Genomic DNA, 21,833 nt, shown 5'->3' with positions numbered 1-21,833 from the left:
AAAATCATAACATACACATCTGGCCAATGACATGACTTCTACTATAACAGTAATGGTAGAGTTTCACTTAATGTGTGCTATGAATGTCTTTAATGAAAAGCATTGTTCATTGAAGTAGATTTCTTAATTGAACTAGTATATTTTTCACATTTGAGTGTCAGCTTCACTTAAGAAGCATTATTTGCAAAAATTCCATTTCCAAGCAAACAATTCCAAACCGACGAGGATGGGATTTGAACCCATGCATGGAGAGCACAATGGATTGTGCTCTGCATGCATGGGTTCAAATCCCATCCTCGTTGGTTTGGAATTGTTTGCTTGGAAATGGAATTTTTGCAAATAATGCTTCATATGTGAAGTGAAGTGAAGTTCATCACCTTAACCACTCGGCCACCTCGTCATTCTGGCACAAATAAAGAAGGGTTTTCTGACACCACTTGTCTTGTTTTAAATCAATTATTTATACATTATTGGTTGTGTTCTCATCAATATCACAGGCTTGTTAGCAAGTCCACTTTCAAGTGAGCCTTTGCTTAAAAAACATTTATTTTACTTTAAACGTAACCTATATTTGTGAACTACTACACCATCATGTTGATCCATCACAAACGACAAAAAATCATAAAATACACATCTGGCCAATGACATGACTACTCCTATAACAGTAATGGTAGATTTTCACTAAATGTGTTCTATGTATGTCTTTAATGAAAAGCATTGTTCATTGAAGTAGATTTCTTAATTGAATTAGTTTATTTTTGACTTTTGAGTGTCAGCTTCACTTATGAAGCATTATTTGCAAAATTCCATTTCCAAGCAAACAATTCCAAACCGACGAGGATGGGATTTGAACCCATGCGTGCAGAGCACAATGGATTAGCAGTCCATCGCCTTAACCACTCGGCCACCTCGTCTTTCTGGCACAAAATAGAAGGGTTTTCGGACAACACTTGTCATATTTTAAATCAATTCTTTATACTTTGTTGGTTGTGTTCTCATCAATATCACAGGCTTGTTAGCAAGTCCACTTTCAAGTGAGCCTTTGATTAAAGAACATTTAATATACTTGAAATGTAACCTATATTTGTGAACTACTGCACCATCATGTTGATCCATCACAAATGACAAAAAATCATAACATACACATCTGGCCAATGACATGACTTCTACTATAACAGTAATCGTAGATTTTCACTAAATGTGTGCTATGTATGTCTTTAATGAAAAGCATTGTTCATTGAAGTAGATTTCATAATTGAATTAGTTTATTTTTGACATTTGAGTGTCACTTCACTTATAAAGCATTATTTGTTAAATTCCATTTCCAAGCATATAATTCCAAACCGACAAGGATGGGATTTGAATTCATGCGTGCAGAGCACAATGGATTAGCAGTTCATCGCCTTAACCACTCGGCCACCTCGTCTTTCTGGCACAAATAAAGAAGGGTTTTCTGACACCACTTGTCATATTTTAAATCAATTCTTTGTACATTGTTGGTTGTGTTCTCAGCAATATCACAGGCTTGTTAGCAATTCCACTTTCAAGTGAGCCTTTGCTTAAGGAACATTTATTTTACTTTAAACATAACCTATATTTGTGAACTACTACACCAGCATGTTGATCCATCACAAATGACAAAAAATCATAACATACACATCTGGCCAATGACATGACTTCTACTATAACAGTAATGGTAGATTTTCACTAAATGTGTGCTATGTATGTCTTTAATGAAAAGCATTGTTCATTGAAGTAGATTTCTTAATTGAACTAGTTTATTTTTGACATTTGAGTGTCTGCTTCACTTATGAAGCATTATTTGTTAAATTCCATTTCAAAGCATTCAATTCCAAACCGATAAAGATGGGATTTGAACCCATGCGTGCAGAGGACAATGGATTAGCAGTCCATCGCCTAAACCACTCGGCCACCTCGTCTTTCTGGCAAAAATAAAGAAGTGTTGTCTGACACCACTTGTCATATTTTAAATCATTTCTTTACACATTGTTGGTTGTGTTCTCAGCAATATCACAGGCTTGTTAGTAAGTCCACTTTCAAGTGAGCCTTTGCTTAAAGAACATTTATTTTACTTTAAACGTAACTTATATTTGTGAACTACTACACCATCATGTTGATCCATCACAAAAGACAAAAAATCATAACATACAAATCTGGCCAATGACATGACGACTACTATAACAGTAATGGTAGATTTTCACTAAATGTGTTCTATGTATGTCTTTAATGAAAAGCATTGTTCATTGAAGTAGATTTCTTAATTGAACTAGTTTATTTTTGACATTTGAGTGTCTGCTTCACTTATGAAGCATTATTTGCAAAAATTCCATTTCCAAGCAAATAATTCCAAACCGACGAGGATGGGATTTGAACACATGGATGCAGAGCACAATGGATTGTGCTCTGCATGCATGGGTTCAAATCCCATCCTTATCGGTTTGGAATTGTTTGCTAAGAAATGGAATTTTTGCAAATAATGTTTTATAAGTGAAGTGAAGTCCATCGCCTTAACCACTCGGCCACCTCGTCTTTCTGGCACAAATAAAGAAGGGTTTTCTGACACCACTTGTCTTGTTTTAAATCAATTATTTATACATTATTGGTTGTGTTCTCATCAATATCACAGGCTTGTTAGCAAGTCCACTTTCAAGTGAGCCTTTGCTTAAAAACATTTATTTTACTTTAAACGTAACCTATATTTGTGAACTACTACACCATCATGTTGATCCATCACAAATGACAAAAAATCATAACATACACATCTGGCCAATGACATGACTACTCCTATAACAGTAATGGTAGATTTTCACTAAATGTGTTCTATGTATGTCTTTAATGAAAAGCATTGTTCATTGAAGTAGATTTCTTAATTGAATTAGTTTTATTTTTGACTTTTGAGTGTCAGCTTCACTTATGAAGCATTATTTGCAAAATTCCATTTCCAAGCAAACAATTCCAAACCGACGAGGATGGGATTTGAACCCATGCGTGCAGAGCACAATGGATTAGCAGTCCATCGCCTTAACCACTCGGCCACCTCGTCTTTCTGGCACAAAAAAGAAGGGTTTTCTGACACCACTTGTCATATTTTAAATCAATTCTTTATGCATTGTTAGTTGTGTTCTTATCAATATCACAGGCTTGTTAGCAAGTCCACTTTCAAGTGAGCCTTTGCTTAAAGAACATTTATTTTACTTGAAATGTAACCTATATTTGTGAACTACTGCACCATCATGTTGATCCATCACAAATGACAAAAAATCATAACATACACATCTGGCCAATGACATGACTTCTACTATAACAGTAATGGTAGATTTTCGCTAAATGTGTGCTATGTATGTCTTTAATGAAAAGCATTGTTCATTGAACTAGATTTCTTAATTGAATTAGTTTATTTTTGACATTTGAGTGTCAGCTTCACTTATGAAGCATTATTTGTAAAATCCCATTTCCAAGCATACAATTCCAAACCGACAAGGATGGGATTTGAACTCATGCGTGCAGAGCACAATGGATTAGCAGTCCATCGCCTTAACCACTCGGCCACCTCGTCTTTCTGGCACAAAAAAGAAGGGTTTTCGGACAACACTTGTCATATTTTAAATCAATTCTTTATACTTTGTTGGTTGTGTTCTCATCAATATCACAGGCTTGTTAGCAAGTCCACTTTCAAGTGAGCCTTTGCTTAAAGAACATTTAATATACTTGAAATGTAACCTATATTTGTGAACTACTGCACCATCATGTTGATCCATCACAAATGACAAAAAATCATAACATACACATCTGGCCAATGACATGACTTCTACTATAACAGTAATGGTAGATTTTCACTAAATGTGTGCTATGTATGTCTTTAATGAAAAGCATTGTTCATTGAAGTAGATTTCTTAATTGAATTAGTTTATTTTTGACTTTTGAGTGTGAGCTTCACTTATGAAGCATTATTTGTAAAATTCCATTTCCAAGCATATAATTCCAAACCGACAAGGATGGGATTTGAATCCATGCGTGCAGAGCACAATGGATAAGCAGTCCATCGCCTTAACCACTCGGCCACCTCGTCTTTCTGGCACAAATAAAGAAGTGTTTTCTGACACCACTTGTCATATTTTAAATCAATTCTTTATACATTGTTGGTTGTGTTCTCATCAATATCACAGGCTTGTTAGCAATTCCACTTTCAAGTGAGCCTTTGCCTAAAGAACATTTATTTTATTTAAACATAACCTATATTTGTGAACTACTACACCAGCATGTTGATCCATCACAAACGACAAAAAATCATAACATACACATCTGGCCAATGACATGACTTCTACTATAACAGTAATGGTAGATTTTCACTTAATGTGTTCTATGTATGTCTTTAATGAAAAGCATTGTTCATTGAAGAAGATTTCTTAATTGAATTAGTTTATTTTTGACATTTGAGTGTCACTTCACTTATGAAGCATTATTTGTAAAATCCCATTTCCAAGCATACAATTCCAAACCGACAAGGATGGGATTTGTACTCATGCGTGCAGAGCACAATGGATTAGCAGTCCATCGCCTTAACCACTCGGCCACCTCGTCTTTCTGGCACAAAAAAGATGGGTTTTCGGACAACACTTGTCATATTTTAAATCAATTCTTTATACTTTGTTGGTTGTGTTCTCATCAATATCACAGGCTTGTTAGCAAGTCCACTTTCAAGTGAGCCTTTGCTTAAAGAACATTTAATATACTTGAAATGTAACCTATATTTGTGAACTACTGCACCATCATGTTGATCCATCACAAATGACAAAAAATCATAACTTACAAATCTGGCCAATGACATGACTTCTACTATAACAGTAATGGTAGTTTTTCCCTAAATGTGTGCTATGAATGTCTTTAATGAAAAGCATTGTTCATTGAAGTAGATTTCTTAATTGAACTAGTATATTTTTGACATTTGAGTGTCAGCTTCACTTAAGAAGCATTATTTGCAAAAATTCCATTTCCAAGCAAACAATTCCAAACCGACGAGGATGGGATTTGAACCCATGCATGGAGAGCACAATGGATTGTGCTCTGCATGCATGGGTTCAAATCCCATCCTCGTTGGTTTGGAATTGTTTGCTTGGAAATGGAATTTTTGCAAATAATGCTTCATATGTGAAGTGAAGTGAAGTTCATCACCTTAACCACTCGGCCACCTCGTCATTCTGGCACAAATAAAGAAGGGTTTTCTGACACCACTTGTCTTGTTTTAAATCAATTATTTATACATTATTGGTTGTGTTCTCATCAATATCACAGGCTTGTTAGCAAGTCCACTTTCAAGTGAGCCTTTGCTTAAAAAACATTTATTTTACTTTAAACGTAACCTATATTTGTGAACTACTACACCATCATGTTGATCCATCAAAAACGACAAAAAATCATAACATACACATCTGGCCAATGACATGACTACTCCTATAACAGTAATGGTAGATTTTCACTAAATGTGTTCTATGTATGTCTTTAATGAAAAGCATTGTTCATTGAAGTAGATTTCTTAATTGAATTAGTTTATTTTTGACTTTTGAGTGTCAGCTTCACTTATGAAGCATTATTTGCAAAATTCCATTTCCAAGCAAACAATTCCAAACCGACGAGGATGGGATTTGAACCCATGCGTGCAGAGCACAATGGATTAGCAGTCCATCGCCTTAACCACTCGGCCACCTCGTCTTTCTGGCACAAAAAAGAAGGGTTTTCTGACACCACTTGTCATATTTTAAATCAATTCTTTATGCATTGTTAGTTGTGTTCTTATCAATATCACAGGCTTGTTAGCAAGTCCACTTTCAAGTGAGCCTTTGCTTAAAGAACATTTATTTTACTTGAAATGTAACCTATATTTGTGAACTACTGCACCATCAAGTTGATCCATCACAAATGACAAAAAATCATAACATACACATCTGGCCAATGACATGACTTCTACTATAACAGTAATGGTAGATTTTCGCTAAATGTGTGCTATGTATGTCTTTAATGAAAAGCATTGTTCATTGAACTAGATTTCTTAATTGAATTAGTTTATTTTTGACATTTGAGTGTCACTTCACTTATGAAGCATTATTTGTAAAATTTCATTTCCAAGCATATAATTCCAAACCGACAAGGATGGGATTTGAATCCATGCCTGCAGAGCACAATGGATTAGCAGTCCATCGCCTTAACCACTCGGCCACCTCGTCTTTCTGGCACAAATAAAGAAGTATTTTCTGACACCACTTGTCATATTTTAAATCAATTCTTTATACATTGTTGGTTGTGTTCTCAGCAATATCACAGGCTTGTTAGCAATTCCACTTTCAAGTGAGCCTTTGCTTAAAGAACATTTATTTTATTTAAACATAACCTATATTTGTGAACTACTACACCAGCATGTTGATCTATCACAAACGACAAAAAATCATAACATACACATCTGGCCAATGACATGACTTCTACTATAACAGTAATGGTAGATTTTCACTTAATGTGTTCTATGTATGTCTTTAATGAAAAGCATTGTTCATTGAAGAAGATTTCTTAATTGAATTAGTTTATTTTTGACATTTGAGTGTCACTTCACTTATGAAGCATTATTTGTAAAATCCCATTTCCAAGCATACAATTCCAAACCGACAAGGATGGGATTTGAACTCATGCGTGCAGAGCACAATGGATTAGCAGTCCATCGCCTTAACCACTCGGCCACCTCGTCTTTCTGGCACAAAAAAGAAGGGTTTTCGGACAACACTTGTCATATTTTAAATCAATTCTTTATACTTTGTTGGTTGTGTTCTCATCAATATCACAGGCTTGTTAGCAAGTCCACTTTCAAGTGAGCCTTTGCTTAAAGAACATTTAATATACTTGAAATGTAACCTATATTTGTGAACTACTGCACCATCATGTTGATCCATCACAAATGACAAAAAATCATAACATACACATCTGGCCAATGACATGACTTCTACTATAACAGTAATGGTAGATTTTCACTAAATGTGTGCTATGTATGTCTTTAATGAAAAGCATTGTTCATTGAAGTAGATTTCTTAATTGAATTAGTTTATTTTTGACTTTTGAGTGTGAGCTTCACTTATGAAGCATTATTTGTAAAATTCCATTTCCAAGCATATAATTCCAAACCGACAAGGATGGGATTTGAATCCATGCGTGCAGAGCACAATGGATTAGCAGTCCATCGCCTTAACCACTCGGCCACCTCGTCTTTCTTGCACAAATAATGAAGTGTTTTCTGACACCACTTGTCATATTTTAAATCAATTCTTTATACATTGTTGGTTGTGTTCTCATCAATATCACAGGCTTGTTAGCAATTCCACTTTCAAGTGAGCCTTTGCTTAAGGAACATTTATTTTACTTTAAACATAACCTATATTTGTGAACTACTACACCAGCATGTTGATCCATCACAAATGACAAAAAATCATAACATACACATCTGGCCAATGACATGACTTCTACTATAACAGTAATGGTAGATTTTCACTAAATGTGTGCTATGTATGTCTTTAATGAAAAGCATTGTTCATTGAAGTAGATTTCTTAATTGAATTAGTTTATTTTTGACATTTGAGTGTCACTTCACTTATAAAGCATTATTTGTTAAATTCCATTTCAAATCATTCAATTCCAAACCGATAAAGATGGGATTTGAACCCATGCGTGCAGAGGACAATGGATTAGCAGTCCATCGCCTAAACCACTCGGCCACCTCGTCTTTCTGGCAAAAATAAAGAAGTGTTGTCTGACACCACTTGTCATATTTTAAATCATTTCTTTACACATTGTTGGTTGTGTTCTCAGCAATATCACAGGCTTGTTAGTAAGTCCACTTTCAAGTGAGCCTTTGCTTAAAGAACATTTATTTTACTTTAAACGTAACTTATATTTGTGAACTACTACACCATCATGTTGATCCATCACAAACGACAAAAAATCATAACATACAAATCTGGCCAATGACATGACGACTACTATAACAGTAATGGTAGATTTTCACTAAATGTGTTCTATGTATGTCTTTAATGAAAAGCATTGTTCATTGAAGTAGATTTCTTAATTGAACTAGTTTATTTTTGACATTTGAGTGTCTGCTTCACTTATGAAGCATTATTTGCAAAAATTCCATTTCCAAGCAAATAATTCCAAACCGACGAGGATGGGATTTGAACACATGGATGCAGAGCACAATGGATTGTGCTCTGCATGCATGGGTTCAAATCCCATCCTTATCGGTTTGGAATTGTTTGCTAGGAAATGGAATTTTTGCAAATAATGTTTTATAAGTGAAGTGAAGTCCATCGCCTTAACCAGTCGGCCACCTCGTCTTTCTGGCACAAATAAAGAAGGGTTTTCTGACACCACTTGTCTTGTTTTAAATCAATTATTTATACATTATTGGTTGTGTTCTCATCAATATCACAGGCTTGTTAGCAAGTCCACTTTCAAGTGAGCCTTTGCTTAAAAACATTTATTTTACTTTAAACGTAACCTATATTTGTGAACTACTACACCATCATGTTGATCCATCACAAACGACAAAAAATCATAACATACACATCTGGCCAATGACATGACTACTCCTATAACAGTAATGGTAGATTTTCACTAAATGTGTTCTATGTATGTCTTTAATGAAAAGCATTGTTCATTGAAGTAGATTTCTTAATTGAATTAGTTTATTTTTGACTTTTGAGTGTCAGCTTCACTTATGAAGCATTATTTGCAAAATTCCATTTCCAAGCAAACAATTCCAAACCGACGAGGATGGGATTTGAACCCATGCGTGCAGAGCACAATGGATTAGCAGTCCATCGCCTTAACCACTCGGCCACCTCGTCTTTCTGGCACAAAAAAGAAGGGTTTTCTGTCACCACTTGTCATATTTTAAATCAATTCTTTATGCATTGTTAGTTGTGTTCTTATCAATATCACAGGCTTGTTAGCAAGTCCACTTTCAAGTGAGCCTTTGCTTAAAGAACATTTATTTTACTTGAAATGTAACCTATATTTGTGAACTACTGCACCATCATGTTGATCCATCACAAATGACAAAAAATCATAACATACACATCTGGCCAATGACATGACTTCTACTATAACAGTAATGGTAGATTTTCGCTAAATGTGTGCTATGTATGTCTTTAATGAAAAGCATTGTTCATTGAAGAAGATTTCTTAATTGAATTAGTTTATTTTTGACATTTGAGTGTCACTTCACTTATGAAGCATTATTTGTAAAATCCCATTTCCAAGCATACAATTCCAAACCGACAAGGATGGGATTTGAACTCATGCGTGCAGAGCACAATGGATTAGCAGTCCATCGCCTTAACCACTCGGCCACCTCGTCTTTCTGGCACAAAAAAGAAGGGTTTTCGGACAACACTTGTCATATTTTAAATCAATTCTTTATACTTTGTTGGTTGTGTTCTCATCAATATCACAGGCTTGTTAGCAAGTCCACTTTCAAGTGAGCCTTTGCTTAAAGAACATTTAATATACTTGAAATGTAACCTATATTTGTGAACTACTGCACCATCATGTTGATCCATCACAAATGACAAAAAATCATAACATACACATCTGGCCAATGACATGACTTCTACTATAACAGTAATGGTAGATTTTCACTAAATGTGTGCTATGTATGTCTTTAATGAAAAGCATTGTTCATTGAAGTAGATTTCTTAATTGAATTAGTTTATTTTTGACTTTTGAGTGTGAGCTTCACTTATGAAGCATTATTTGTAAAATTCCATTTCCAATCATATAATTCCAAACCGACAAGGATGGGATTTGAATCCATGCGTGCAGAGCACAATGGATTAGCAGTCCATCGCCTTAACCACTCGGCCACCTCGTCTTTCTGGCACAAAAAAGATGGGTTTTCGGACAACACTTGTCATATTTTAAATCAATTCTTTATACTTTGTTGGTTGTGTTCTCATCAATATCACAGGCTTGTTAGCAAGTCCACTTTCAAGTGAGCCTTTGCTTAAAGAACATTTAATATACTTGAAATGTAACCTATATTTGTGAACTACTGCACCATCATGTTGATCCATCACAAATGACAAAAAATCATAACTTACAAATCTGGCCAATGACATGACTTCTAATATAACAGTAATGGTAGTTTTTCCCTAAATGTGTGCTATGAATGTCTTTAATGAAAAGCATTGTTCATTGAAGTAGATTTCTTAATTGAACTAGTATATTTTTGACATTTGAGTGTCAGCTTCACTTAAGAAGCATTATTTGCAAAAATTCCATTTCCAAGCAAACAATTCCAAACCGACGAGGATGGGATTTGAACCCATGCATGGAGAGCACAATGGATTGTGCTCTGCATGCATGGGTTCAAATCCCATCCTCGTCGGTTTGGAATTGTTTGCTTGGAAATGGAATTTTTGCAAATAATGCTTCATATGTGAAGTGAAGTGAAGTTCATCACCTTAACCACTCGGCCACCTCGTCATTCTGGCACAAATAAAGAAGGGTTTTCTGACACCACTTGTCTTGTTTTAAATCAATTATTTATACATTATTGGTTGTGTTCTCATCAATATCACAGGCTTGTTAGCAAGTCCACTTTCAAGTGAGCCTTTGCTTAAAAAACATTTATTTTACTTTAAACGTAACCTATATTTGTGAACTACTACACCATCATGTTGATCCATCACAAACGACAAAAAATCATAACATACACATCTGGCCAATGACATGACTACTCCTATAACAGTAATGGTAGATTTTCACTAAATGTGTTCTATGTATGTCTTTAATGAAAAGCATTGTTCATTGAAGTAGATTTCTTAATTGAATTAGTTTATTTTTGACTTTTGAGTGTCAGCTTCACTTATGAAGCATTATTTGCAAAATTCCATTTCCAAGCAAACAATTCCAAACCGACGAGGATGGGATTTGAACCCATGCGTGCAGAGCACAATGGATTAGCAGTCCATCGCCTTAACCACTCGGCCACCTCGTCTTTCTGGCACAAAAAAGAAGGGTTTTCTGACACCACTTGTCATATTTTAAATCAATTCTTTATGCATTGTTAGTTGTGTTCTTATCAATATCACAGGCTTGTTAGCAAGTCCACTTTCAAGTGAGCCTTTGCTTAAAGAACATTTATTTTACTTGAAATGTAACCTATATTTGTGAACTACTGCACCATCAAGTTGATCCATCACAAATGACAAAAAATCATAACATACACATCTGGCCAATGACATGACTTCTACTATAACAGTAATGGTAGATTTTCGCTAAATGTGTGCTATGTATGTCTTTAATGAAAAGCATTGTTCATTGAACTAGATTTCTTAATTGAATTAGTTTATTTTTGACATTTGAGTGTCACTTCACTTATGAAGCATTATTTGTAAAATTTCATTTCCAATCATATAATTCCAAACCGACAAGGATGGGATTTGAATCCATGCGTGCAGAGCACAATGGATTAGCAGTCCATCGCCTTAACCACTCGGCCACCTCGTCTTTCTGGCACAAATAAAGAAGTATTTTCTGACACCACTTGTCATATTTTAAATCAATTCTTTATACATTGTTGGTTGTGTTCTCAGCAATATCACAGGCTTGTTAGCAATTCCACTTTCAAGTGAGCCTTTGCTTAAAGAACATTTATTTTATTTAAACATAACCTATATTTGTGAACTACTACACCAGCATGTTGATCTATCACAAACGACAAAAAATCATAACATACACATCTGGCCAATGACATGACTTCTACTATAACAGTAATGGTAGATTTTCACTTAATGTGTTCTATGTATGTCTTTAATGAAAAGCATTGTTCATTGAAGAAGATTTCTTAATTGAATTAGTTTATTTTTGACATTTGAGTGTCACTTCACTTATGAAGCATTATTTGTAAAATCCCATTTCCAAGCATACAATTCCAAACCGACAAGGATGGGATTTGAACTCATGCGTGCAGAGCACAATGGATTAGCAGTCCATCGCCTTAACCACTCGGCCACCTCGTCTTTCTGGCACAAAAAAGAAGGGTTTTCGGACAACACTTGTCATATTTTAAATCAATTCTTTATACTTTGTTGGTTGTGTTCTCATCAATATCACAGGCTTGTTAGCAAGTCCACTTTCAAGTGAGCCTTTGCTTAAAGAACATTTAATATACTTGAAATGTAACCTATATTTGTGAACTACTGCACCATCATGTTGATCCATCACAAATGACAAAAAATCATAACATACACATCTGGCCAATGACATGACTTCTCCTATAACAGTAATGGTAGATTTTCACTAAATGTGTGCTATGTATGTCTTTAATGAAAAGCATTGTTCATTGAAGTAGATTTCTTAATTGAATTAGTTTATTTTTGACTTTTGAGTGTGAGCTTCACTTATGAAGCATTATTTGTAAAATTCCATTTCCAAGCATATAATTCCAAACCGACAAGGATGGGATTTGAATCCATGCGTGCAGAGCACAATGGATTAGCAGTCCATCGCCTTAACCACTCGGCCACCTCGTCTTTCTTGCACAAATAATGAAGTGTTTTCTGACACCACTTGTCATATTTTAAATCAATTCTTTATACATTGTTGGTTGTGTTCTCATCAATATCACAGGCTTGTTAGCAATTCCACTTTCAAGTGAGCCTTTGCTTAAGGAACATTTATTTTACTTTAAACATAACCTATATTTGTGAACTACTACACCAGCATGTTGATCCATCACAAATGACAAAAAATCATAACATACACATCTGGCCAATGACATGACTTCTACTATAACAGTAATGGTAGATTTTCACTAAATGTGTGCTATGTATGTCTTTAATGAAAAGCATTGTTCATTGAAGTAGATTTCTTAATTGAATTAGTTTATTTTTGACATTTGAGTGTCACTTCACTTATAAAGCATTATTTGTTAAATTCCATTTCAAAGCATTCAATTCCAAACCGATAAAGATGGGATTTGAACCCATGCGTGCAGAGGACAATGGATTAGCAGTCCATCGCCTAAACCACTCGGCCACCTCGTCTTTCTGGCAAAAATAAAGAAGTGTTGTCTGACACCACTTGTCATATTTTAAATCATTTCTTTACACATTGTTGGTTGTGTTCTCAGCAATATCACAGGCTTGTTAGTAAGTCCACTTTCAAGTGAGCCTTTGCTTAAAGAACATTTATTTTACTTTAAACGTAACTTATATTTGTGAACTACTACACCATCATGTTGATCCATCACAAACGACAAAAAATCATAACATACAAATCTGGCCAATGACATGACGACTACTATAACAGTAATGGTAGATTTTCACTAAATGTGTTCTATGTATGTCTTTAATGAAAAGCATTGTTCATTGAAGTAGATTTCTTAATTGAACTAGTTTATTTTTGACATTTGAGTGTCTGCTTCACTTATGAAGCATTATTTGCAAAAATTCAATTTCCAAGCAAATAATTCCAAACCGACGAGGATGGGATTTGAACACATGGATGCAGAGCACAATGGATTGTGCTCTGCATGCATGGGTTCAAATCCCATCCTTATCGGTTTGGAATTGTTTGCTAGGAAATGGAATTTTTGCAAATAATGTTTTATAAGTGAAGTGAAGTCCATCGCCTTAACCACTCGGCCACCTCGTCTTTCTGGCACAAATAAAGAAGGGTTTTCTGACACCACTTGTCTTGTTTTAAATCAATTATTTATACATTATTGGTTGTGTTCTCATCAATATCACAGGCTTGTTAGCAAGTCCACTTTCAAGTGAGCCTTTGCTTAAAAACATTTATTTTACTTTAAACGTAACCTATATTTGTGAACTACTACACCATCATGTTGATCCATCACAAACGACAAAAAATCATAACATACACATCTGGCCAATGACATGACTACTCCTATAACAGTAATGGTAGATTTTCACTAAATGTGTTCTATGTATGTCTTTAATGAAAAGCATTGTTCATTGAAGTAGATTTCTTAATTGAATTAGTTTATTTTTGACTTTTGAGTGTCAGCTTCACTTATGAAGCATTATTTGCAAAATTCCATTTCCAAGCAAACAATTCCAAACCGACGAGGATGGGATTTGAACCCATGCGTGCAGAGCACAATGGATTAGCAGTCCATCGCCTTAACCACTCGGCCACCTCGTCTTTCTGGCACAAAAAAGAAGGGTTTTCTGTCACCACTTGTCATATTTTAAATCAATTCTTTATGCATTGTTAGTTGTGTTCTTATCAATATCACAGGCTTGTTAGCAAGTCCACTTTCAAGTGAGCCTTTGCTTAAAGAACATTTATTTTACTTGAAATGTAACCTATATTTGTGAACTACTGCACCATCATGTTGATCCATCACAAATGACAAAAAATCATAACATACACATCTGGCCAATGACATGACTTCTACTATAACAGTAATGGTAGATTTTCGCTAAATGTGTGCTATGTATGTCTTTAATGAAAAGCATTGTTCATTGAAGAAGATTTCTTAATTGAATTAGTTTATTTTTGACATTTGAGTGTCACTTCACTTATGAAGCATTATTTGTAAAATCCCATTTCCAAGCATACAATTCCAAACCGACAAGGATGGGATTTGAACTCATGCGTGCAGAGCACAATGGATTAGCAGTCCATCGCCTTAACCACTCGGCCACCTCGTCTTTCTGGCACAAAAAAGAAGGGTTTTCGGACAACACTTGTCATATTTTAAATCAATTCTTTATACTTTGTTGGTTGTGTTCTCATCAATATCACAGGCTTGTTAGCAAGTCCACTTTCAAGTGAGCCTTTGCTTAAAGAACATTTAATATACTTGAAATGTAACCTATATTTGTGAACTACTGCACCATCATGTTGATCCATCACAAATGACAAAAAATCATAACATACACATCTGGCCAATGACATGACTTCTACTATAACAGTAATGGTAGATTTTCACTAAATGTGTGCTATGTATGTCTTTAATGAAAAGCATTGTTCATTGAAGTAGATTTCTTAATTGAATTAGTTTATTTTTGACTTTTGAGTGTGAGCTTCACTTATGAAGCATTATTTGTAAAATTCCATTTCCAATCATATAATTCCAAACCGACAAGGATGGGATTTGAATCCATGCGTGCAGAGCACAATGGATTAGCAGTCCATCGCCTTAACCACTCGGCCACCTCGTCTTTCTGGCACAAAAAAGATGGGTTTTCGGACAACACTTGTCATATTTTAAATCAATTCTTTATACTTTGTTGGTTGTGTTCTCATCAATATCACAGGCTTGTTAGCAAGTCCACTTTCAAGTGAGCCTTTGCTTAAAGAACATTTAATATACTTGAAATGTAACCTATATTTGTGAACTACTGCACCATCATGTTGATCCATCACAAATGACAAAAAATCATAACTTACAAATCTGGCCAATGACATGACTTCTAATATAACAGTAATGGTAGTTTTTCCCTAAATGTGTGCTATGAATGTCTTTAATGAAAAGCATTGTTCATTGAAGTAGATTTCTTAATTGAACTAGTATATTTTTGACATTTGAGTGTCAGCTTCACTTAAGAAGCATTATTTGCAAAAATTCCATTTCCAAGCAAACAATTCCAAACCGACGAGGATGGGATTTGAACCCATGCATGGAGAGCACAATGGATTGTGCTCTGCATGCATGGGTTCAAATCCCATCCTCGTCGGTTTGGAATTGTTTGCTTGGAAATGGAATTTTTGCAAATAATGCTTCATATGTGAAGTGAAGTGAAGTTCATCACCTTAACCACTCGGCCACCTCGTCATTCTGGCACAAATAAAGAAGGGTTTTCTGACACCACTTGTCTTGTTTTAAATCAATTATTTATACATTATTGGTTGTGTTCTCATCAATATCACAGGCTTGTTAGCAAGTCCACTTTCAAGTGAGCCTTTGCTTAAAAAACATTTATTTTACTTTAAACGTAACCTATATTTGTGAACTACTACACCATCATGTTGATCCATCACAAACGACAAAAAATCATAACATACACATCTGGCCAATGACATGACTACTCCTATAACAGTAATGGTAGATTTTCACTAAATGTGTTCTATGTATGTCTTTAATGAAAAGCATTGTTCATTGAAGTAGATTTCTTAATTGAATTAGTTTATTTTTGACTTTTGAGTGTCAGCTTCACTTATGAAGCATTATTTGCAAAATTCCATTTCCAAGCAAACAATTCCAAACCGACGAGGATGGGATTTGAACCCATGCGTGCAGAGCACAATGGATTAGCAGTCCATCACCTTAACCACTCGGCCACCTCGTCTTTCTGGCACAAAAAAGATGGGTTTTCGGACAACACTTGTCATATTTTAAATCAATTCTTTATACTTTGTTGGTTGTGTTCTCATCAATATCACAGGCTTGTTAGCAAGTCCACTTTCAAGTGAGCCTTTGCTTAAAGAACATTTAATATACTTGAAATGTAACCTATATTTGTGAACTACTGCACCATCATGTTGATCCATCACAAATGACAAAAAATCATAACTTACAAATCTGGCCAATGACATGACTTCTAATATAACAGTAATGGTAGTTTTTCCCTAAATGTGTGCTATGAATGTCTTTAATGAAAAGCATTGTTCATTGAAGTAGATTTCTTAATTGAACTAGTATATTTTTGACATTTGAGTGTCAGCTTCACTTAAGAAGCATTATTTGCAAAAATTCCATTTCCAAGCAAACAATTCCAAACCGACGAGGATGGGATTTGAACCCATGCATGGAGAGCACAATGGATTGTGCTCTGCATGCATGGGTTCAAATCCCATCCTCGTCGGTTTGGAATTGTTTGCTTGGAAATGGAATTTTTGCAAATAATGCTTCATATGTGAAGTGAAGTGAAGTTCATCACCTTAACCACTCGGCCACCTCGTCATTCTGGCACAAATAAAGAAGGGTTTTCTGACACCACTTGTCTTGTTTTAAATCAATTATTTATACATTATTGGTTGTGTTCTCATCAATATCACAGGCTTGTTAGCAAGTCCACTTTCAAGTGAGCCTTTGCTTAAAAAACATTTATTTTACTTTAAACGTAACCTATATTTGTGAACTACTACACCATCATGTTGATCCATCACAAACGACAAAAAATCATAACATACACATCTGGCCAATGACATGACTACTCCTATAACAGTAATGGTAGATTTTCACTAAATGTGTTCTATGTATGTCTTTAATGAAAAGCATTGTTCATTGAAGTAGATTTCTTAATTGAATTAGTTTATTTTTGACTTTTGAGTGTCAGCTTCACTTATGAAGCATTATTTGCAAAATTCCATTTCCAAGCAAACAATTCCAAACCGACAAGGATGGGATTTGAACCCATGCGTGCAGAGCACAATGGATTAGCAGTCCATCGCCTTAACCACTCGGCCACCTCGTCTTTCTGGCACAAAAAAGAAGGGTTTTCTGACACCACTTGTCATATTTTAAATCAATTCTTTATGCATTGTTAGTTGTGTTCTTATCAATATCACAGGCTTGTTAGCAAGTCCACTTTCAAGTGAGCCTTTGCTTAAAGAACATTTATTTTACTTGAAATGTAACCTATATTTGTGAACTACTGCACCATCAAGTTGATCCATCACAAATGACAAAAAATCATAACATACACATCTGGCCAATGACATGACTTCTACTATAACAGTAATGGTAGATTTTCGCTAAATGTGTGCTATGTATGTCTTTAATGAAAAGCATTGTTCATTGAACTAGATTTCTTAATTGAATTAGTTTATTTTTGACATTTGAGTGTCACTTCACTTATGAAGCATTATTTGTAAAATTTCATTTCCAAGCATATAATTCCAAACCGACAAGGATGGGATTTGAATCCATGCGTGCAGAGCACAATGGATTAGCAGTCCATCGCCTTAACCACTCGGCCACCTCGTCTTTCTGGCACAAATAAAGAAGTATTTTCTGACACCACTTGTCATATTTTAAATCAATTCTTTATACATTGTTGGTTGTGTTCTCAGCAATATCACAGGCTTGTTAGCAATTCCACTTTCAAGTGAGCCTTTGCTTAAAGAACATTTATTTTATTTAAACATAACCTATATTTGTGAACTACTACACCAGCATGTTAATCTATCACAAACGACAAAAAATCATAACATACACATCTGGCCAATGACATGACTTCTACTATAACAGTAATGGTAGATTTTCACTTAATGTGTTCTATGTATGTCTTTAATGAAAAGCATTGTTCATTGAAGAAGATTTCTTAATTGAATTAGTTTATTTTTGACATTTGAGTGTCACTTCACTTATGAAGCATTATTTGTAAAATCCCATTTCCAAGCATACAATTCCAAACCGACAAGGATGGGATTTGAACTCATGCGTGCAGAGCACAATGGATTAGCAGTCCATCGCCTTAACCACTCGGCCACCTCGTCTTTCTGGCACAAAAAAGAAGGGTTTTCGGACAACACTTGTCATATTTTAAATCAATTCTTTATACTTTGTTGGTTGTGTTCTCATCAATATCACAGGCTTGTTAGCAAGTCCACTTTCAAGTGAGCCTTTGCTTAAAGAACATTTAATATACTTGAAATGTAACCTATATTTGTGAACTACTGCACCATCATGTTGATCCATCACAAATGACAAAAAATCATAACATACACATCTGGCCAATGACATGACTTCTCCTATAACAGTAATGGTAGATTTTCACTAAATGTGTGCTATGTATGTCTTTAATGAAAAGCATTGTTCATTGAAGTAGATTTCTTAATTGAATTAGTTTATTTTTGACTTTTGAGTGTGAGCTTCACTTATGAAGCATTATTTGTAAAATTCCATTTCCAAGCATATAATTCCAAACCGACAAGGATGGGATTTGAATCCATGCGTGCAGAGCACAATGGATTAGCAGTTCATCGCCTTAACCACTCGGCCACCTCGTCTTTCTTGCACAAATAATGAAGTGTTTTCTGACACCACTTGTCATATTTTAAATCAATTCTTTATACATTGTTGGTTGTGTTCTCATCAATATCACAGGCTTGTTAGCAATTCCACTTTCAAGTGAGCCTTTGCTTAAGGAACATTTATTTTACTTTAAACATAACCTATATTTGTGAACTACTACACCAGCATGTTGATCCATCACAAATGACAAAAAATCATAACATACACATCTGGCCAATGACATGACTTCTACTATAACAGTAATGGTAGATTTTCACTAAATGTGTGCTATGTATGTCTTTAATGAAAAGCATTGTTCATTGAAGTAGATTTCTTAATTGAATTAGTTTATTTTTGACATTTGAGTGTCACTTCACTTATAAAGCATTATTTGTTAAATTCCATTTCAAAGCATTCAATTCCAAACCGATAAAGATGGGATTTGAACCCATGCGTGCAGAGGACAATGGATTAGCAGTCCATCGCCACCTCGTCTTTCTGGCAAAAATAAAGAAGTGTTGTCTGACACCACTTGTCATATTTTAAATCATTTCTTTACACATTGTTGGTTGTGTTCTCAGCAATATCACAGGCTTGTTAGTAAGTCCACTTTCAAGTGAGCCTTTGCTTAAAGAACATTTATTTTACGTTAAACGTAACTTATATTTGTGAACTACTACACCATCATGTTGATCCATCACAAACGACAAAAAATCATAACATAAAAATCTGGCCAATGACATGACGACTACTATAACAGTAATGGTAGATTTTCACTAAATGTGTTCTATGTATGTCTTTAATGAAAAGCATTGTTCATTGAAGTAGATTTCTTAATTGAACTAGTTTATTTTTGACATTTGAGTGTCTGCTTCACTTATGAAGCATTATTTGCAAAAATTCAATTTCCAAGCAAATAATTCCAAACCGACGAGGATGGGATTTGAACACATGGATGCAGAGCACAATGGATTGTGCTCTGCATGCATGGGTTCAAATCCCATCCTTATCGGTTTGGAATTGTTTGCTAGGAAATGGAATTTTTGCAAATAATGTTTTATAAGTGAAGTGAAGTCCATCGCCTTAACCACTCGGCCACCTCGTCTTTCTGGCACAAATAAAGAAGGGTTTTCTGACACCACTTGTCTTGTTTTAAATCAATTATTTATACATTATTGGTTGTGTTCTCATCAATATCACAGGCTTGTTAGCAAGTCCACTTTCAAGTGAGCCTTTGCTTAAAAACATTTATTTTACTTTAAACGTAACCTATATTTGTGAACTACTACACCATCATGTTGATCCATCACAAACGACAAAAAATCATAACATACACATCTGGCCAATGACATGACTACTCCTATAACAGTAATGGTAGATTTTCACTAAATGTGTTCTATGTATGTCTTTAATGAAAAGCATTGTTCATTGAAGTAGATTTCTTAATTGAATTAGTTTATTTTTGACTTTTGAGTGTCAGCTTCACTTATGAAGCATTATTTGCAAAATTCCATTTCCAAGCAAACAATTCCAAACCGACGAGGATGGGATTTGAACCCATGCGTGCAGAGCACAATGGATTAGCAGTCCATCGCCTTAACCACTCGGCCACCTCGTCTTTCTGGCACAAAAAAGAAGGGTTTTCTGTCACCACTTGTCATATTTTAAATCAATTCTTTATGCATTGTTAGTTGTGTTCTTATCAATATCACAGGCTTGTTAGCAAGTCCACTTTCAAGTGAGCCTTTGCTTAAAGAACATTTATTTTACTTGAAATGTAACCTATATTTGTGAACTACTGCACCATCATGTTGATCCATCACAAATGACAAAAAATCATAACATACACATCTGGCCAATGACATGACTTCTACTATAACAGTAATGGTAGATTTTCGCTAAATGTGTGCTATGTATGTCTTTAATGAAAAGCATTGTTCATTGAAGAAGATTTCTTAATTGAATTAGTTTATTTTTGACATTTGAGTGTCACTTCACTTATGAAGCATTATTTGTAAAATCCCATTTCCAAGCATACAATTCCAAACCGACAAGGATGGGATTTGAACTCATGCATGCAGAGCACAATGGATTAGCAGTCTATCGCCTTAACCACTCGGCCACCTCGTCTTTCTGGCACAAAAAAGAAGGGTTTTCGGACAACACTTGTCATATTTTAAATCAATTCTTTATACTTTGTTGGTTGTGTTCTCATCAATATCACAGGCTTGTTAGCAAGTCCACTTTCAAGTGAGCCTTTGCTTAAAGAACATTTAATATACTTGAAATGTAACCTATATTTGTGAACTACTGCACCATCATGTTGATCCATCACAAATGACAAAAAATCATAACATACACATCTGGCCAATGACATGACTTCTACTATAACAGTAATGGTAGATTTTCACTAAATGTGTGCTATGTATGTCTTTAATGAAAAGCATTGTTCATTGAAGTAGATTTCTTAATTGAATTAGTTTATTTTTGACTTTTGAGTGTGAGCTTCACTTATGAAGCATTATTTGTAAAATTCCATTTCCAATCATATAATTCCAAACCGACAAGGATGGGATTTGAACCCATGCGTGCAGAGGACAATGGATTAGCAGTCCATCGCCTAAACCACTCGGCCACCTCGTCTTTCTGGCAAAAATAAAGAAGTGTTGTCTGACACCACTTGTCATATTTTAAATCATTTCTTTACACATTGTTGGTTGTGTTCTCAGCAATATCACAGGCTTGTTAGTAAGTCCACTTTCAAGTGAGCCTTTGCTTAAAG

At 34.9% G+C, this 21,833-nt stretch overlaps 16 non-coding genes across 16 annotated transcripts; all 16 read right to left on the bottom strand.

Annotated features, from left to right (window-relative positions):
• Positions 1-832: 832 nt before the first annotated feature.
• Positions 833-914, bottom strand: TRNAS-GCU (transfer RNA serine (anticodon GCU)). Its single transcript has one exon. It is a non-coding gene; the product is annotated as a tRNA-Ser (tRNA).
• A 2,068-nt stretch (positions 915-2,982) lies between these two features.
• On the bottom strand, positions 2,983-3,064 carry TRNAS-GCU (transfer RNA serine (anticodon GCU)). Its single transcript has one exon. It is a non-coding gene; the product is annotated as a tRNA-Ser (tRNA).
• A 431-nt stretch (positions 3,065-3,495) lies between these two features.
• On the bottom strand, positions 3,496-3,577 carry TRNAS-GCU (transfer RNA serine (anticodon GCU)). The gene has a single exon. It is a non-coding gene; the product is annotated as a tRNA-Ser (tRNA).
• A 2,071-nt stretch (positions 3,578-5,648) lies between these two features.
• On the bottom strand, positions 5,649-5,730 carry TRNAS-GCU (transfer RNA serine (anticodon GCU)). The gene has a single exon. It is a non-coding gene; the product is annotated as a tRNA-Ser (tRNA).
• Positions 5,731-6,672: 942 nt separating this feature from the next.
• Positions 6,673-6,754, bottom strand: TRNAS-GCU (transfer RNA serine (anticodon GCU)). Its single transcript has one exon. It is a non-coding gene; the product is annotated as a tRNA-Ser (tRNA).
• Positions 6,755-8,821: 2,067 nt separating this feature from the next.
• Positions 8,822-8,903, bottom strand: TRNAS-GCU (transfer RNA serine (anticodon GCU)). The gene has a single exon. It is a non-coding gene; the product is annotated as a tRNA-Ser (tRNA).
• A 430-nt stretch (positions 8,904-9,333) lies between these two features.
• On the bottom strand, positions 9,334-9,415 carry TRNAS-GCU (transfer RNA serine (anticodon GCU)). The gene has a single exon. It is a non-coding gene; the product is annotated as a tRNA-Ser (tRNA).
• A 1,559-nt stretch (positions 9,416-10,974) lies between these two features.
• TRNAS-GCU (transfer RNA serine (anticodon GCU)) lies at positions 10,975-11,056 on the bottom strand. Its single transcript has one exon. It is a non-coding gene; the product is annotated as a tRNA-Ser (tRNA).
• A 942-nt stretch (positions 11,057-11,998) lies between these two features.
• TRNAS-GCU (transfer RNA serine (anticodon GCU)) lies at positions 11,999-12,080 on the bottom strand. The gene has a single exon. It is a non-coding gene; the product is annotated as a tRNA-Ser (tRNA).
• Positions 12,081-14,147: 2,067 nt separating this feature from the next.
• TRNAS-GCU (transfer RNA serine (anticodon GCU)) lies at positions 14,148-14,229 on the bottom strand. The gene has a single exon. It is a non-coding gene; the product is annotated as a tRNA-Ser (tRNA).
• A 430-nt stretch (positions 14,230-14,659) lies between these two features.
• TRNAS-GCU (transfer RNA serine (anticodon GCU)) lies at positions 14,660-14,741 on the bottom strand. Its single transcript has one exon. It is a non-coding gene; the product is annotated as a tRNA-Ser (tRNA).
• A 1,559-nt stretch (positions 14,742-16,300) lies between these two features.
• On the bottom strand, positions 16,301-16,382 carry TRNAS-GCU (transfer RNA serine (anticodon GCU)). The gene has a single exon. It is a non-coding gene; the product is annotated as a tRNA-Ser (tRNA).
• Positions 16,383-17,428: 1,046 nt separating this feature from the next.
• Positions 17,429-17,510, bottom strand: TRNAS-GCU (transfer RNA serine (anticodon GCU)). The gene has a single exon. It is a non-coding gene; the product is annotated as a tRNA-Ser (tRNA).
• A 942-nt stretch (positions 17,511-18,452) lies between these two features.
• TRNAS-GCU (transfer RNA serine (anticodon GCU)) lies at positions 18,453-18,534 on the bottom strand. The gene has a single exon. It is a non-coding gene; the product is annotated as a tRNA-Ser (tRNA).
• A 2,053-nt stretch (positions 18,535-20,587) lies between these two features.
• TRNAS-GCU (transfer RNA serine (anticodon GCU)) lies at positions 20,588-20,669 on the bottom strand. Its single transcript has one exon. It is a non-coding gene; the product is annotated as a tRNA-Ser (tRNA).
• Positions 20,670-21,612: 943 nt separating this feature from the next.
• TRNAS-GCU (transfer RNA serine (anticodon GCU)) lies at positions 21,613-21,694 on the bottom strand. Its single transcript has one exon. It is a non-coding gene; the product is annotated as a tRNA-Ser (tRNA).
• Between the last annotated feature and the right edge of the window lie 139 nt (positions 21,695-21,833).

The sequence above is a fragment of the Taudactylus pleione genome, unplaced genomic scaffold (assembly GCF_031769625.1).
Source record: "Taudactylus pleione unplaced genomic scaffold, aTauple2 ptg000619l, whole genome shotgun sequence".
In the NCBI taxonomy this organism is placed as follows: domain Eukaryota; kingdom Metazoa; phylum Chordata; class Amphibia; order Anura; family Myobatrachidae; genus Taudactylus; species Taudactylus pleione.
Note: the sequence above shows the minus strand (reverse complement) of the source record. Positions and strands in the feature narration are given on the sequence as shown.